This window comes from Neofelis nebulosa, chromosome 9, assembly GCF_028018385.1.
Source record: "Neofelis nebulosa isolate mNeoNeb1 chromosome 9, mNeoNeb1.pri, whole genome shotgun sequence".
NCBI lineage: Eukaryota > Metazoa > Chordata > Mammalia > Carnivora > Felidae > Neofelis > Neofelis nebulosa.
Window position 1 is genome coordinate 14,694,429 of NC_080790.1, and position 17,823 is coordinate 14,712,251.

Genomic DNA, 17,823 nt, shown 5'->3' on the forward strand with positions numbered 1-17,823 from the left:
AATACTCCTCCCTGAAAAAAAGTTTCATTGCTCTAAATTCTAAACAATTGTTGCAAGTACTACAGGATTTTATTTAGATACTGATAGTGAATATATAATAATACGTTCATAATGAATTATTATTCATAATATTTATTATTTTACATATTATATATCATATAGGTTTATATAATATATTTATATCTGTTCCTATATAAGTATTTGTTTATAAAATATTAATATTAATGTATATTAACTTAAATATTATATATTATACAAATAAATATAACATTTTACAGTAAATATATATTAAGTAATATATCATATAAAATCTCATATATGTGTATATATCAGCTTCAAATGTGTTCATTTTCATTAGTTTTCCTTTACTAAGCATTCTATATAGATTCACTCAGAGAACTGCCAGTTGTAAGTTGATCCTGACACACATATACTCAGCTACATGTGTTTGTTTCAAAAATGCATGCTTCATGGCTCATAATTGCTAGAACTCATTTTAGGTATAATTTGTGCCCATATACTCTGTGATACTAGGTATTCTTGTGTTTAAATAGTAGTTTTGAAATAAACAATGATGACATTATGATTTTTGAAGTCAAAGAAACAGAATTAGAGTGATTTCTGTGACTGCTTGGAATTTTTATTTCTTTTTAAAATATAAGAAATATAAATATTTAAATTTTTCTTTTTTTTTAACTTTTCACTTTTTTTTTAAATTTTTTTTTAACGTTTATTTATTTTTGAGACAGAGAGAGACAGACAGAGCATGAACGGGGGAGGGTCACAGAGAGAGGGAGACACAGAATCTGAAACAGGCTTCAGGCTCTAAGCTGTCAGCACAGAGCCTGACGCGGGGCTCGAACCCACGGACCGTGAGATCATGACCTGAGCCAAAGTCGGACGCTTAACCGACCGAGCCACCCAGGCGCCCCTCACTTTTTTATTTTGAGAGTGCATGAGTATGAGCGGGTTAAGGACAGAGGAGAGAGAGAGAGAGAGAGAGAGAGAGAGAGAGAGAAAGAATCCCAAGCAGGCTTTGCACTGTCGGCACAGAGCCCAACACAGGGCTGATCCCACGAACCATGAGATCGTGACCTGAGCCAAAATCAAGACACTTAACCAACTGAGCTACCCAGGCACCCCTAAATTTTGCTTTTTAGTTACTGGACAATTACTTAAGTAAAATGTTCTTATATCAGACTGTAACAAAGAATCAAAGTTCAAATGGCTAGGTAAATTTAATAGCCATTAAATAAACAGTTGTGCAGGTTTTTTTTCTTTTTTTGAACTATACCATTAGTTTTATTTTTATAAATTATTATATATGTGAATGAAATATGTTTGTCACTATCTTTTGGTCCTTATTTTTTTTTTCTGACTGTAAATGAAACTAATTTTCTCATGTAAACAAAATGGGTGTAAAAAAATGATCTTCTGGAGGCACCTGGGTGGCTCAGTCAGTTGAGCGTCCAACTTCAGCTCAGGTCACGATCTTGTTGTTCACGAGTTCAAGCACCACGTTGGGCTCTGTGCTGACAGCTCAGAGCCTGGAGCCTATTTCAGATTCTGTGTCTTCCTCTCTCTCTCTGTCCCTCCCCTGCTCACGCTCTATCTCTCTCTCTCAAAAAATAAATAAACATTAAAAAAGAAAAAAAATGATTTTCTGTCTGTCTCAAATACACTAGGTATACCAGTGACCACAGTATTATTAACAAAAACAAGTATTTACTAAGCAGCTACTGTGTGTCAGGTACTGTTCTAGGGCTACACATAAAGCAGTGAACAAAACAGGGCTTTGCTGAGCTTATATTCTATCAGAGAAAAAATAAACAATAAATAAAATAGCCAAAAATTGTATAATATTGTATGGAAATGATAAGTGCTTTGGAAAACAAGTAAGGCAGGGGAAGTTTGTCAATATCTGCTTTGGGAGATGCTATATTTTTAAATAGGATGGTCAGAGTAACTTCAATGAGAAGCTGTCATTTGCACAAAGACTTGAAAGAGATAACAGTGAGACACATTCTTATCCTCAGGGACTTCATGGGTCAGTGTCTTGGATGTCATCTCATTTGCCAACCTCACCACTGTTTACTATAGAGACAAATTAATTCTGGTCCTTGGATATGGCTTAATTGAACAAAACATAGACCTGTTTAATATAATTTCACTACTTTTTAACTGGAAAATAAGAATGTTTGTATTTGAGAAAGTTACAATAATCTGGATCTGTTGTGGTAAATAACAATAAATATTTTATTAGAAAAATATTTAGTGAATACCTACTCTCTACAACACATTTTGGTAAGCATTGCTTGCATCTAACATGAACAAAATTCAGTCCCTGTTTTCAAATAGTCACACAAAAGGATAAACTCTAACGAAGGTGCTTGGGAAGTAGTGCCATATACCATATAAAAAGTGTTCAAGTACTGTGAGTAGTTGGGGGAAGGCAAGGTTAAGCCTGCCAGCGTGGCATCAGAGAAAGCAATGGTATTTAGACAGACTTGGAAACACATGTAGAATTGGGATAAGCAGAGATAAGTGGTGTGGAGCCCATTTGAGCTAAGGCACAGAGGTCAGAATCTTAAGACGTTGGGATAATCATCTGTGGGTTTCCATCTGAGATTGAGACACTCAAGTTAGCAAGAAGATTTGAGAGAAGCAAGGACTCTTGCCAGAATGCTGGGGTTAGGACTGGAAAAGGTGGATTAAATCAAAAGAGTGGGTGGGGCGCCTGGGTGGCTTGGTCGGTTAAGCGTCCGACTTCGGCTCAGGTCATGATCTCACGGTCCGTGAGTTCGAGCCCCGCGTCGGGCTCTGTGCTGACCGCTCAGAGCCTGGAGCCTGTTTCAGATTCTGTGTCTCCCTCTCTCTCTGCCCCTCCCCTGTTCATGCTCTGTCTCAAAAATAAATAAACGTTAAAAAAAAAATTAAAAAAAAATCAAAAGAGTGGGGGGGTTGGTTCATTACATGGTTTATTACACATGGACATACTTTTGCCTAATGATGAAACTAGAGGGTGGCCATGCTCAAGACTGGCTGAAATAGGCCATGCTTAAGGGCCAGAAGATTTAAGGAGGCTGAGAACCGATGGGTGGGAGGAGTGAACCATCAATGTGAGGTCTGATTTAGTGAAGAGAAACACAGAGGATAGACAGTAGGGGAAGACTGTTCCTGACACTGATGTGGGTGAGAACAGTGCAAACATGTACCAATCTTCGTATTAGAGAGTGGTGAGAGTGGGGAAATATTTAACTAATGGCTCCTTATAGTGTAGACTACAGCCCAGCTTCCTTCTCCATTTTTAGTAGGCTATATACTTCCATTGTGTTGACTGGGGTGGGGAAGTTGGGTGAATGGTGACAAATGGGGCAGCGTACACTGTTCATGGTGTCAGATTTAGTAAATGTAATATTCAGTTGGGCGGCACCAGCAGTTAAGTGCCAATTGACTAAGTGTAAAAACTACCAAGATGTTGTGTGTGTCTCCTTTATGTACGTATGGTTCAAAGCCAAATGACAAAGGATGTGTTTTATAAAACCAAAATAGAAAACTAGACATTCACAATAAATATGACCCTCTAGGGAAACCCCAGGGGACCTCCAAACAGGGCAGTGTTTACATAAGAGACCATAGAGGCCCTGCCCTACATCTTCTGGAAGGAAGATGTGTAAGAAGGAACTATTTCTGAGCACTCAAACACATTCCCTTGACAACACATGCTAAAAGCTTTCCCCAAACACATTGTTCTTCTTCCAGGGCCATTTAAATTTTGTAATTCTCTTGTCCAGCTGAATAATATCATTTAAGGAAGAAAGAGCAGGGGCTTTTGAGCTAAGAACAGATGTACCAACAACCAGACTCTAAGCCAACCCTTTGTAAATTGGTAAGGAAGAACCATCTTATTTGCAAAAAGACCATGTATTGAGAAGTGAATAATCTGGTGAAGCATTCATTTTACTTAATGTTTAGATGCCTCATTATTACTTCTAGGCTCTCTCAAAATAGCTTTTAAAAACAACCACAACCAGGTTAGAAGAAGGTGTCATATTATGAAAAAAAAAATAAACCACACAGCAGTGACATTGAAAACTAAAACACCAGTTGGCATGTTCAGAGACCTCAGAGTATGTAGTTGAAGGAGAATCCTCTTTGGTGCCAGCTCTTTATCCCCACCCCTACACACACGCGCGCGTGCACACGCACACACACACACACACACACACACCTGTTTCCCCCTCCTTCCTCCTTCATAAAACATGTACTATAAGTGAACTGTCCTCAGTAGAAGCAGAAATGACTTTTGGAATCTAATAGGGAGTCTCAAAACCTTCTCAATGATTTTTCTCTTTGATGTTGGGATTAACACTCCAAATATTAAAAGTGTAACATTTTCCCTAATGCTGGTTCAGAATAGGAGCGAGCTCCCTAGGGAAGTCCTAAAGATCCATTTTTGGAAGAGAATGTCTGTGTTTATATTTCCAGTGTATAAAACATGTACCAATCACTTGGCCTCAGAACGTGTTTACAGAGGAGAAAAACACCCACAAAACAAATAAACTGCTGCTTGCACAGTCTGAGCTGACAATCCTTGGCTCTCCTCCTTCAGGGCACTATTTTTCCCTGCCTGATGGATTCACTGTCCCAGTCAAGGACTTTCTGTGGAACATCCATTCTTATAACCAAAGTTTGGTTCAGATTCCCTCCTGTCTGATATGCTAACACCCAGTTGAAATTATGCAAAAAACTGTTCTTACTGATTAGGGCTCCTGACTAATTAACAGACCATATGTACTTCACCTTGGGGCGGCATCTCACATCTCAGGCAGTGTGGACTATTTCCTGAGTCTGTCCTCCAGGGAGAGGTGGAAACACTGGTATCATGATCCCAGTTCTTGACCTGGGCTGCTGTTCAAGTTAGCAGAGACTTGAATTAGCAATTCCTATTCTGATGCAGTTTCTCCAGAGGAACATGGCCTTTGGAAACCAATTTACCTATTTTGTCAATAAACTCCACTCCTACTTTTTGGGTGCTGAGGAACAGATCATTGAGGGGTGCATTAGCTGATCCCTTCAGCAGCTAGTTTGTTCATGAAAAACAAAAGAAAACTGAAGTCATGCGTATCAGCATGAAATCTGGTGAGAAAGAGATCAGGAGCCAGAGGACTAAAGGTGTGAATGTGAGGAAGCCAGGTTTGCAGGAAGAGTGTGAGGATGAGTAGCAGAGGAGTCTGAGTCATAAACGGAAAAATGAGGAAGCCTGGGCCCTGGATCACTCCTATGTCTCTAATGCAGCTCTGAACTTTTCATTAACTAAAGCTAGGTTTTGGAGCTCCTAAAATGCAGCAATCAGCAAGTCCCCAAATAATTAGCAAGAAGTTATGCTTTGTGAAAACCTGTCACCTCCATGCTTTGTTTGGAAAACGTCGTGTGGGGACTCTACCAGCTAAGTAGTTTCGTGTGAATTCGTATTTCTGCAGCATTTAAGATCATATCTCTTCTCTAGTCATTGTTGTTGGACATGTCATTAATTTTGAAGAATGGCTGTTTAGGACCATTCAAAATCAAGCACATTGACCCATATAGTGGGGACTCCAGAAGTATTTGTTGAATGAATTCATCAATTAAAATACCTTCTGATGCTAGAGAGGAGTCCTGTGTAAATGGTGGGGGCACTCACCAATGTCTTCATGTATTTTCTTCCTATTTTCTATAGAAATATGTAGGTGTACGTGTATATCCTGAGTGTTGGTTTGGCCTATTACGCTCAGGTGTTTGTGAATTTACCATTCATTGCCAACTTGGACTTGCATTCCACATGGTCCTGCTCAACTGATAAGTTACCCGCAAGAAGTTGTTCCCTAAGGCTCTTTCTTTCCATTTCCCTGGGTTCCATTGGAATGTCATCATTCTAAATCAGATAGAAAGGCTTTTAAATCCTAGTCTTCTCCAAAATTCTTCTCCCATTAGAATTTAAGTCCCATGAAGACAAGAGTGATATCTGTCATTTCTATTACTCTACCCTAAACTTAACCTAGTGCTTTACATTTAACAGGTGCTTAATAATTTTTATAATTTAACAGCAGTTAATATATAAATAGTTAATATTATTTGTTGAATGAATAAAGGAATAAATTAATCAATGCCCTTGTCAAACACATCTCAGTTGAACCTTTAAAACTACTTCCCTACACACTAAGGAATTGACATCCTAGATCTTATGTTCATTTCCTTGCTATATTTTTATTGCATCTCGATATATTTTTTTTTTTCAACGTTTTTTATTTTTATTTTTGGGACAGAGAGAGACAGAGCATGAACGGGGGAGGGGCAGAGAGAGAGGGAGACACAGAATCGGAAACAGGCTCCAGGCTCCGAGCCATCGGCCCAGAGCCTGACGCGGGGCTCGAACTCACGGACCGCGAGATCGTGACCTGGCTGAAGTCGGACGCTTAACCGACTGCGCCACCCAGGCGCCCCTCATCTCGATATATTTTTTAAACGTCCTTTAAAGACGTCCTAAAAAATATATTAAAGATGTCATTTGCTTTTATTTAATTTTATATTATTAAGGGGAATCCCTACTGTCATATATTGTTGTAGTTCACCTTTTTGGACTACTGTATAAAAGGGCTTTGCCCATACTTTGTCCATTTTTCTGTTGATAGGTATCCAGGATTTTGCTGTTAAAAATAAGGCTGCTGTCATGGCACTTAAGTGGTTTAGTCGGAAGAGCATGAGACTTTTGATCTCCGGGTCATGAGTTCAAGCCCCACGTTGGGTGTAAAGATTGCTTAACCAAATAAACTTAAAAAAAAAAAAGATTGTTTTGAACATTCAATATACGCCTCCTCTTGTACATGTGCAAGAGTGTTGTTAGTGCATATCTGAAACTGAATTTATAGTGCCATAGGATATACGAAGAAGGTAATGCAAAACCATTTTCCAAAGTGGCTGCACCAGTTTATAATCTCATCAGCAAAGTTAAAGAAATTCTATTGATTCATCCTTTCAAACACCTGGAAATGTCATATATGTTTTTAAATGTATCCATTGTAAGAAGTATCTGGCTGTTATATGATACCTCATGGGATCTTGATTAGCATTCCCTTGATCACTAATGATATTGATCACCTCTTCATATGTTTATTGGTCAGGGAATCCATTTCTGTGTTAACATTTCCTGTCAGAATTTCCATAATTTGCAGGGTTGTGGTTCTTTTTTGTTGCTTCTTTTTCAAAAGTTGTCCCATCCTAGTCACTTGTGAGCCAGAGATCATGAAAACACTCTTTAGTTCCTGTATCATATGTAACAGTCCCTCAGGCCCTGTCGCTCTCAGCTTGATATTCTAAGGCTGACGAACAAGCATGTGGTGACTTAACATGTTTCATCTGTAAAATGGGCAGGATAACAAAGCAAGCATGGTCTGTGTCAAATGGCATTTCTGTAAGCACTTTGCCTATTTGTAGTTTGCTCTTCCCTCAATGCTAGGCTCTTAGGTTATGTTTCTCTCATCCCTAAGTCTGTCTCTAACTTGGTCTGTATCAAATTCCTTCCAGCTCGTTATTTCAAGTTTTGACTGTTAGAAAATAATTAATAATATTATGATAGCTATAATAGTAATACTTCCTAAAAATTACTGGGTATTTAATATGTGCCAAAGATTGTGCTAAGCATGTTGTAGATGTCACCTCATTTAATCCTTATAACCACTCTACACAGTGGATACTGTTACTATTCTTATTTATGTCTATCCTATAGAACAGTGATCAGCAAACTTTGTAAAGGGGCAAATAGTAAGTATTGTAGGCCTTAAGGTTATTGGTCTATACCGTTACTCAATGCTGCCACCGTGGTGTGAAAGCAGACACATATAGTATGAAAATGAATGTTACACTAAAGCTATTCACAAAACCAGGCCATGGCACAGATTTGGCTTGTGGGCCCTAGCTTGTCTACCTCACCTAGAATGCTGTTGTCTATGCAAGAGTGAGAGCCACATCTCAAAATTGCCATCAGAGCTGGAAGCTTACCTCAGGAACTGACATGATTTTGTAGAACCTTTTGCTTCAATAAATACTCTTCCTTCAAATTTAGTGAATATTTGTTAAGTACTCAGGGTGTGCCAAGCATTAAGCCAGGTGTCAAAGACACAGAAATAAATTAAGTCATATCCGCTGCCCTCTATGTTCAAAGGCTAGTGACAGGAAGATCAGGTAGACAAACATGGAACCCAGCACGTCCCAAAAAGAAGTGCATAACCAGTGCCATGAGACACAGAATGGTGACTCCATCCGACCACGGCCATCGTATGTCATCTACTATGTCCCAGATGCTGTGATAACCCCTGGAAATGAAAGTGCAGTACAGAAGACAGACACAGCTTCTGCTCTCATGTACTGACAGTCTAGTGAGAAAACTCTGTTTAAGCAAATAATTTAAGAAATATTTACAAGTGTGCAAAATGCTAAGAAGTACTAAGTACTAGGAGAGCATATGAATATGTGCAATCTGGGAACAGGGAATTTGTCTTGTATGACTGGATTATGAGGTGGTGGGACATGAATGGAAAGGTGAATTGGGGCCAGACCAAAAGAGTTTGAACGCCAAGTTAAGGAATATGGACTTCATTCTGGAGCCACCTGGTAGGCATCAAAAGTTATTGAACAGGTGAATGACAAGACTAGTCCTTTTGAAAGAACACTCTGGCAACCATATGTAGAGTAAAGTGCAAGTAGAGAGAGCCAAGGCCAACAGTCTCAGCCTCATCATAGCCTTAGGGGGAAACCATTATTAATGAATGGATAAATGTGGCAGGAAGGAAGACACTGGCAGCAGTAAGGCCATTTAATAAACTCAAAGTGAGAAGTGAATACTCTCTGTACAGGTTTTAAATATTTTTAATTAATAGCATATTAATTTTCTGTGTAATTTTTGATATGGCGGCACATTGTTAGTTATCTGTAAATATTATCATTAGCCAAAATACACTGGGATAAACCTTTAATCTTTCAAATATTAAACACAATACCTGCTATTTATTTGCCAGTTATTTTTCTGAGAATCTACTTTCTGTAAGTATCATCCAAGGGCCAAATGATCATAAGTCAGTGTGAGAATGGATTGCAAGGAAGTGGCATCCACATGTGTGAGATTTCTCCTATGATACACCAATTTGTGGCTCTGGGCCAAGTGCTTTAGAAAAAAGATGCCAGTCATGTATTTCCCTTGCTCTGTAAGAATGTATAATCCAAGAGATTCCTAATGGCAGTTTTCTCATTCAGTGGCTTCACCATAGATTGGATCATCCAGACTCCCCTGGCAGTGACACTGGACTCTTCTTTTTCTACCCATAGTTATCGAGTCCAGTTAAGGCTCTGTTCAACTGTATCTCAGCTTTCATCTTTTCCTTCCACTGTCATGACTACAGTCCCAAAGGATTAATAAGTTTTGCATGTCAGAAAAAAAGAGATGGCGAGAGATATGATAGTCTTGACAAGGGCAGTGGCTTCCGGATGCAAGGTCTTGGCCCAAGCAACACCAAAGCTGTCATCTGCCTGGTGGCACCAAAGCTTCATTGCTGATCTGTAGCAAAGCAGGAATCCCCTCTGGGAGTCAAAATATTTCACGGGTGGAAAAGCAGATGCAAGAGCTGTGAACAACAGAAAGTCTCGCAGGGCCACATCCAGGAAAGAGATGGTGACTGTGAGTGAGGAGAGGGTTACAGGTCCCCTGGGGCTCTCTCCATGCACACACATGAACTGGGTATCCACAGAAACACCTTCCTAACTGAAGGGCACCTGATCACTTCTGCAGCAGACGCTGGTTTTAATATCTGTGTCCTAATTTATTTGACATCTGCAGAACATCCAAAGAAAATATTCAAGTACGGGATGGGCAATCCGGCTGCTTTCTGAGTTCATCAAATATCTCACACTCCTTTTTCAAATGTTTTCAGTTTTGCAAAACTCAAAATGCATTTTGCCAAACATGTTCTCTGTTAATGTTTATTTAGAAGGGAATTTAATCCGTATGCTGCTGATGCATTTACACTTAACTCATCAAAATGTTTTACTAGAGTCATTTGATGTCCAAGAAACCTTTTGAGTCTTTTTTATAAGCCTCTTCAAGCCCATTTCGCTTCGAAACAGGAAGTCGCCTGTTACTAACCATAAACGAATGCAATCCCTGGAGGATTTGGTTTCATTTAAGACGCTGAGAGACCACAAGTTCTCAGCCTCCCCTGAACTCTACAGAAAAGATTTTCTCCCAAACTTACTGAGAATGTGCCATGCACAGATGAGGTGCTGTTATTATTTTCCAAAACAAAATCCTTTATGAAGAGGCATCTTTCGTGCAGCTCCTGGGAAAGACAGTTAGCAAAGCAGAGCGCTAAATCATTGGCTTTGCAGGCTACACCTGGTAAATGTAACTGTCTCCTGTGATCCACTTACCATTCAGAGCTCATTTGCTAGTATTAATAGAACAAATAAAATGGAATGGGAGATAAAGATGCCGGGATAGTGATTTCTTGCTTCAGGAAGACCTTCCTGGGTTACAGACCAATACAATGTTCCCAACGATGAGCCAGGGAACCGAAGCTGATATAAACACAGAATCCAAGCCACAGAACATGACTTGTTTAAGGCTTAATTCTGTGAAGTAAGGCAGGAAACAAGATTTATCCTTCTGGGAAACTTTTGGCATTTGCCTCGAGCTGGGTCTGATTACTCTCTGCCGTCCTCACCATCCATTACAGCTATCTGAAGGAAATCAATTTTTTGCCCAAACTAAGGCAAAAGAGAAATGTCTCCATCAGAGTCCCATGGAAATCCTTCTGTTTGACATGGCATTAAACAACCAAGAGTGAGTGACCCTGTTGCTGAGAGGATCGCCGTTGCTATCTTAGGCCATTTGGCTGTGAAGGGGGGTGAAATTAGTTGGGTGAACGCCATTCTACAAACATAATAAAAGTAAATTACTACACTTAATAATTGAATCTTAAACTTGTCACTATGGCAAACTCTAAATGATTCCAAGAGCCTTCACTGGGACTTGGCAAGAGTGCTGGGTGCTGGAGGTCAGTTTTCATGCATGAAATCCAGCTTAGGTTATAACTGCACGGGCTACAGAGTAAATGTTCAAAGGATGAATGGGCCATTGAGAAGTAAATCAGACTCCTTGAGACTCTGAAATGAGTCCTGGAAGGTTTCAAGCCATTAGTTTGGTAGTCTACCAATAGAATTGGCTGTTAATACAAGAAAATTTGAGGTTGTTAATACTAGGCTTTTTTTTTAAACCCGTGTGTGTGTGTGTGTGTGTGTGTGTGTGTGTGTGTGCGCGCGCGCACCACACACGCATGCACATGTCTGTTTATGTATCTACAAGAGTTTGGTTTTTTAATGTGTCTTTATTCCATGTTACCTTAATTGTTTTAGGTGTACATTGATTGGGCAGTAAAACCTGTGTGACTTGGTCCTTGGCCCACGAGCTGGCACAAGGCTGGAGTGTTTACACTGGGGGGACTGTTCAGACTCTGACCCGACCAGGAGACATTTCATTTAACATCTGGCTTTGCTTACTTGTCCTAAATATTAAATTAGTGGACTATTAATATCAGACCATTTCATTAGTTCAATTTTTTTTTCTCTCTTTAGAATCATATTTAAAAGCCACTTATTTCAAGCCCTCTCTTAGTATCACTGCCTCTGAATTTGATGTGCATAAAAACCTTCAAAAGGACTCAAGCAAAAGAATTACCGAAGCAACAAAGTCACAAACCTAGCAGGGTTTTTTTTCTATTTTTAGTGAGATTGGGAAAAACAAATTAATTCATTATTCAAATTGAAGAGGTAAAAACGTTTATATCCAAATACTAGCTTACTGCTAATAATTCAAAAGGCCCTGAGAAGTTGCCCTATCAGGTAGCTTACGTACCTGAATATGCTGGCCAGAAATAAAAATTTTACATTTTTTATTCATTCTGCTCTCGTGAATTATTTTTCAAACCAGGTCTAAACAGTCATGATTGCCTATTTGAGATAAGATCACTTTTGCTTCAGAGCTAGGCATATACATATTTATTGATTCAGTGCCAGTCTACTCTTGCCAGAATAAGTCATGGAGACATCACGCCTCATGAGAGAAATGGCCTCAGCTGACAGACTCTGTTACTGTCTTGCCCAGTTCATTACCACGCACATACTCATGATACTTCAGTGGATCAGTTTCAGAAAGCATGTAAGTGCCTTGTATCATGGCCTATATGGTATATATTTCACTACTTGAGTATGAATTATTAGAAAATGACGCCTTTATTTTTGGTGTGTCTTCTTTTTTCTAGAAGAATCCACAGTCCACTATGGACCACTAGCAGTTCACATTGAACGAGTCATTTTTGTCCCTGTATCCACTATTCCTCCTAAGCCCTCAGCTTTTGTTCATGGTATAAAGATACTATGAACTTCCAAGGCTCCCGATCTGAAAGTGAACAAATAATGCCCATTGCACAGTACCTTGAATCCAAACATACATGCTATGGCCCATTCGATATTTCCCTTTGTGTAGTGGCTGGAATAACTCAGGCAGAGTTTCTTCTGAATGTCTCACTGGCACTATATGTGCAGGAACTTTAATATGTATTATGGTTGTGGATGTACGTGTAGAGATACATGTGTGTAGCATTCTGTACTTCAAGAATAGTGAGTATAAACACACTCAAAGAAGCAAACCAAGATCATCAACAAAAATAAAAATAATAGCCAAGTTTTATTTAGGGCTTTGTGTTTTCACATATTCAGTTCCAATCAGTGCTCATGAAATCCTTATGATTTTTTTTCTCTTTTGTCCTTCTCTCTTCCTTCTCTTCTTTTTTTATTTCTTTTTCTTCTTTTGCTTCTCATCCTTACTATTTTACACTTTGCCAAATACTTGGAGGTGAAGATTACTCAGGCCGTGCAGAGTGAAGCTTGATGCCAAATATGTGCAATTTAGGGTCAAGCTCTTTTCACCAAAGCCACACCCGAAGGTTTTGCCACCATTGTCGAGAAGCCAGTCTAATGAAATTCACCCCTTTGTGTGCAAGCACACATATAGGTCCTGTGTATAACAGCTGTGAGGGAAAACAAAGTCGGTATCTACTTTGACTGGATAAAGACAGATTCTGTAAAGACATTTCATACTACTACGCAACGATGGCAGCTTTTAGGATGAAGTGAAGCATGGAGGGCATGAAGTTTAAGGACACACTCACTCTCAGGGTCGTACAAGAGCAAGGTCCACAAGCGAGGGTAAAAGCCTGCTTAAATTTTCCCTCTGGGCACATGACTTGTTTCATACTAGCCCTGGCCCTGCATGCAGCAATTAACATGTGCTGATCACCTTGCCTTAGTTCCACAGAAATTAAAACCAATCAGTAAGTGACTTATTAAACATTTACCGTGTGCTATAAGTTGTGGGGAAGGCGAAACATTTCCAATTATATTGCATAATCCTGTACTGGAAGAAAATGTTAATCCAACGATAAAGATAAGAAATACACAGGGGGAACAATCAAATCTGACATATTGTCAACTTTATAAAATATGGTCACATGAGGTCACAGATGGTGGCTTCAGTATGGTGGGAAATAGGGGACATTACTGAAGCTACCCTAAAGGATAAGCTCTTGTGCTATAACTCATATATGAGTGGGTGAGGCAGGGCCCTGCTGGGGAGACCACAGGACTCCGAGCAAAGGCTGATTGATGTTGGCCGTAGGAAGCCATTTATGTGTTTGAACAGGGGAGCAACGTGCAGAAAGCTCTGTGATGGATTATGCATCATTTTGCTGGAGTGGGTCAGGGTGATGGATGAATGGAAGGTCCATCCAAAATAAGAATATTGTTTTAAAGTGGGGGCATATTAGTTTAAAATTTATTTTAAAGTGATCTCTGCTGCAAAGTGGTTTTGATCTGTTACAGGGAAATTGAAGTTGGAAGAAAGGAAACAGTAGAAGTTGAAATGTCCAAATCAGGCATCTTATTTGTACCATTTTGTCACATTCCTATTTCTCCTGAAGTTGGCTTCATGATGCACTTACCGTTGTTGTTGGCTCCAAACTCCCTATTGTCTGACCCACAACACTGGCTACTCTATCATGTACTGCCTAGATCACTGAGCAGTCTGTGTGGGTGACTCTGGTCTTCCAGACTAGATTGCAAGCCCTGCAAGGTCAGGGCTCAGAGCTTATTCTGGAATGTTCTATCTCTGTAGACTCTGGCCGCAACTGGGTACATGGAAAACAGTTAAGAAGGGTTTCACAGCTGTCTGCTTTGGAGGAAAGACATGGAAAGAAATTGAACTTGATTACCCAATGTGGAAAGGTCTGCATTTGTTGTACTTTGCAATGCTTGGACTGATCTGAATGAAATTTCCAATGGCTAATTTCATTTCTAATCCTTACATGAGCCAGAAAACTCCACCTGCGAGGGAACAGTTTTTCATTGCCTTTCTTCTGAAAATGGTGAGCACCCCATTTCCTGTCAACAGGAGCTGCAGTAATGAGCAGGAATTGGTTACTTCTATGACAGTGGTAGTTGCTTAGGAAGGAGGCCCAGGACTCAGCTTCTGTAAAAGTTCTTGGCTTAGGGTCAAACCAGAATGAGCGATGCAAGACCCACATGTTTCTTGATAGACAGATATCTGAGCTGAGGATGCTGAGGCCCAAGACAAGTTTACCAAGAAGGTAGAATTATGTAACCCTGTCACTCAACAGGGCTTCTTTCCAGTTCAAGGCACCCTGGGACTAAACACTACACATAGCAACAAAACAAACTGACCGTGTACACTCTTTGCATTGTTAAATGGAACACGGTCCCCATATTGATGCATAAATCACCAAAAGTGCAATGGAGTGATGCCTCATTTATTTACCATCACTAGGAAATAGACAATTTATTATAGATAATATTCCAAATACCTAAGGCCTGTGACTTTAAGTGCCAAAACTTTAAAAAAATTTCAACCATGTATGATGAAATTCCTTCTAAACATTCCCTACTTTTTTAAATGTCTATTTGTTTATTTTGAGAGAGAGAGAGAGAAAGTGGGGGTGGGGGGCGCGAGGGGCACAGACAGTGAGAGAGAGAGAAGCTCAAGTAGGCTTCATGCTCAGTGCAGAGCCCAACACAAGGCTCGATCTCACAACTGGGAGACCATGACCTGAGCCAAAATCAAGAGTCAGCCACTCTGACTGAGCTACCCAGGTTCTCCTAAACATTCCCTACTGTCTTAAACACTATATTCAGAATATAATTTGACCTTCCGTATGTTTGAAGAAAAGTGGTAGAACAAGGAGTGTCCAGGTGCACAGCTAGATCAGATGACTAGCCAGGAGAAACAAAGTGCTTCTAAACTCAGTCTACTTCTTTTTACTTTGAGAGGAATTATTGGTGGACCAAAGGGGTAGCTTAGACATCCCTAGGGGGAAACGGAAACCTAGCTGTAGAGCAGGTGATGGGAATACGCTGCTGCTGAATATATTTACATATAAATCACCTGATTCAGATCAGCTATGTTTCATAGTAATAAGACAATATAAAAATGAGGTGTCTGAAATTCTGTACATGGTCTTTAAGGAGATCGTGGAAGTCAAGAGAAGTGCCAAAACACTGGAAATGGAATAAGTGAGCTTAATATCAATATAAACTGAAATTCTAGAAAGCGGTATTTCTAAACACACAGATAAGGAGACTCATCCTTAGTTTTTCTTTTTGTCTCTCATCCCATATCTGACAAACTCACGAATCCTGTCAGCTTTATCTGCATAATATATATACAGCTTGACCACACCCTGCCTCTTCACTAACTCTTGCATTGTCCAAGCCACTACTGTGTTTCAACAGGGGCGGTAGATGGAATTATTGGCCCAAGTCATCACTTCTCTCTGTGTACACACATTTGCCATGGCATCCTGGTGGGAAAAATCGATTTCCCTGCCCCTTGACTTTGATCCCCATTGCATGCTCCCCAAGAATGAAGGCACAGGCTTGAAATGTGCCTGTATAGCAGAGTTTTATTTCTGGTCTTTGCCATCCCATTAAGAATAGCTTCCCCAAGCTCACTGGTGCCTTCTCACCTTGTGGCAGAAAAAGCATCCATGGAGCAGACTGAGGAAGGCACTAAGAATAGCCAGACCCACAACTTGAACAGAGCTGCCAACCCCAACACAGTTTAGTCAGCCAAACCCTAGATAACCTGCAGATCCTTGAGAAGCAATGCTGTTGTTTCAAGCCATTGCATTGTGGGATTACTTATTACACAGAATTACCATGACCATAGCTTACTGACTCAAGGCGATCATTGCATTGTCCATTAGCATCTTACCTTCCTTCTCCTGCTTTAGTCTTTTGTCAACACAGAAGTCAGAATGATCTGCTAAAATGAAACTCAGATCACATCTAACTCTGGTCAAAAGTGTCCAGTCATTATAATGCCCTACAATGCCCTGCACAATCTTTCTAATCTCATTTGCTTTTCTCCCTCTTCTGAACATTACTGCAGGGACCCTGGCCTCCTTGCTCTTCCTCCAAAATGCCAGCCTTTAGCAGAGATTATCTCCACCATAATTCTGCAATTCAGTTCTCACAAACCATTGTTAGTGCAGCCAAATTGAAAAGAAATCATACGAAAGGTATGAGACACCAACTTGACCAATAATTATACACTTCATAAAAAATGCATAAGAAAAGGAAAATGTCCTTTTACTGAGAGAAATCCAAAATGCCATGTGGCTCTTTGCCAACAATAACCAAACACAACATACCTCCAACTACACACAAGTTGATTGCATGTCTAGGTGGCTCCTGTGTTCTTTCTCCTATGTGGAAACTACTCTTGGATGCCAATCCAGAATCAAGGTTAACTGTTCTTTATTATTAGTTAAGGTTCTTCTGTGGTAAACTTCTTAATCCTGGTACATCTGAAAGTGCCTTTATTTTACCTTCCCAATAACATAGTAACTTACCTAGTTATAGATTTCTAGGTTCATAATTTTCTATCAGAATTTTAGAGATAACTCTCCATTGAGTTTTTGGAAATATAGCGTCTATCTTCTATATCTTTAAATATTTTATTTATTAACTATTTTTATCCTCTGATATTGTATGAGTATACTTCTTGGTTTGAAACCTAGGTCATTAATTTTGCTCTGCAGTTTATACTTTATATAGGGATTTTAAATTTTAAAATGATATTGTTAATTATTGATAAATGACTTGAATTTTTGGTAACATTATTAAAGCTTTTTTTTGTTGTTTTACAGTAAACTGTTCTGCCATGCATGAAGTTTATGCTTTTATTTACAATTATTCTATTTTTGTATTTACATTCCCCCCTCTGGTCTTAGCTTTTCAGTGATTCTTTTTCATGCTGGTAGTTTTCCACATATATTGGGTGATTCCTGGCTGTATCTTCCTCCTTGTATACGAGAGTCTCTGTTTGCCCAATCATCTATACTACTGTTTCTGTTTAGTGCCACTGGAATCTGATATGGTCAAGGAAAGACAGGATGTTCTGAAGGAAGGGTGTGTCAGTAGGGCTGCCAGCATAAGGTTCCCATTTGTAATAGATTTCCTGAGAGTTGGGAGTAATGGAAGGAAAATTCAGCACAGCATTGAAACAAACACAATCCCCGAACATTCTTATTTGAAATTTTCGGTTCCTCAGTCGCACAAGCACAAATAATGTCTCATAGAATGTCATTCTGCCTGGTCTCTTGGTAGGCACTGATTACTGGACCAATTGGCCCTATTTCCCTGCTGAGTTCCCATGCCTCCAAC